The sequence below is a fragment of the Salvelinus sp. IW2-2015 genome, linkage group LG18 (assembly GCF_002910315.2).
Source record: "Salvelinus sp. IW2-2015 linkage group LG18, ASM291031v2, whole genome shotgun sequence".
In the NCBI taxonomy this organism is placed as follows: domain Eukaryota; kingdom Metazoa; phylum Chordata; class Actinopteri; order Salmoniformes; family Salmonidae; genus Salvelinus; species Salvelinus sp. IW2-2015.
Genome location: NC_036858.1, coordinates 4,007,626 through 4,009,128, shown reverse-complemented (window position 1 = coordinate 4,009,128; position 1,503 = coordinate 4,007,626). Strand labels below are relative to the sequence as shown.

General features: G+C 45.6%; 1 protein-coding gene and 1 pseudogene across 1 annotated transcript in view; one reads left to right on the top strand and one right to left on the bottom strand.

Moving 5' to 3' along the window:
• LOC111978379 (ubiquitin carboxyl-terminal hydrolase 54-like) overlaps positions 1-871 on the top strand; it is a 4,728-nt pseudogene extending 3,857 nt beyond the window's left edge.
• Positions 1-1,503, bottom strand: part of LOC111978192 (glutamate dehydrogenase, mitochondrial) — a 346,877-nt gene that overhangs the window by 125,073 nt on the left and 220,301 nt on the right. The gene's annotated exons all lie outside the window — the stretch shown is intronic.

Here is a 1,503-nt window from a genome sequence, read left to right as displayed (position 1 = left end):
TTACCGTGTGACAGAGGAGAGGGCTCGTCAGGCCGAGCTGTACCTGGTTGGTATGGTGTGTTACTATGGKAAACACTACTCCACATTCTTCTTCCAGACTAAYATACGGAAGTGGATGTACTTCGACGACGCTCATGTCAAAGAGGTGAGTCAGTGACTGAGTGTCTGAGTGAATGAGTTAGTTAGTTGAAATGTGTGTTATTTAGAATCTAGGATAGAATGAACGAATATAATGAATAGATACTTTATTGTCCATTTGGTTAGAATATAAAGGAATCTTCCCTGGAGGGGGTTACGTGGCTTGCTCAATGGTACAACAGTAGATATGTTGGTTAGAATGTGTGGGTGTGTTATCTCTATAGATCGGTCCTAAGTGGAAGGACGTGGTGGCACGCTGTATAAAGMGTCACTACCAGCCTCTATTGCTGCTCTATGCTGACCCCCGGGGGACGCCGGTGGTATCACAGGACATCTCCCTCTCTAACCCCCAGCTGGACCTGCTGCACTGCAGCAAGGCAGGATATGAGAGCGAGGACTCTGGTAACTTTTAACCCCTAACCTCTGACTTCTAAACCCTGACCCTCACCCCAAAACCTCCTAACCCTAAAGCTCTCTCTTCTATTCTCTCTCTCCCTTCATCCCTCTCTCTCTCAGGACGGGAACCCTCCATATCCAGTGATACCCGTACAGATTCCTCTGACAGCTCCAGCCACCGAGCATCTCGAAATCGCCCTCTCCGCCAGTCCAACAAAACGCAGACCATCGTTGTCGGTAACCATGACAACAGCGCACCGCTACACAGTGCAGTTGCAGCAGGTGATTGACATAGTGTATGTTACAACACCACCAGTTGTTCAGGTGTGTTAGTGCTGGGCTATAACAAAAGCCTGCACACATTCTATAGTCCCCCAGGATCAGAGTCCGAGAACCGTAAACACCAGGGGCGGTCAGTGCTGTRTCTTAGGATTGTTTTCCATGAACATGGCCTTATTTCTATTACAGCATGTTGGATGACTGTCATTCATATTCTATTCACCCAGCTCAATGTAACAGTGATTCAGACTACTACAGGATACTCTAATTGTCCCTATACCCACCARGAGGTTGCTCCAACCTAGCCTATGAATGAAAGTTTACAACGTAGGTGCACATATGTCGAGAGACAGATTTGAGATGACAGACAGTGACACATGAACAGACAGTGACACATTCAATATCGCCTGGCACACTCTTGCCTGCATCTAGCTTATCTAGGGTGTAATCACTAGTCCAACAGTTGCAAACAAGAGTTTCTATTGGACAAATTCAGGTATTTTTTTCTCTGTTTTGTTTGCTTCCYTTTAAGAAACGTTTTTTTAACAGAATCGGCAGAATGAATACACCCTGATCATAGCAGCCATGCTGTATTCATTGTGGCCTCTATGCACTAAACTAGCTAGCTGCATTTGCCAGCTAAGTAAGTGAAACTGAAAGTGAAAAAAAAGAGAAATCTCTCTCTCTTGC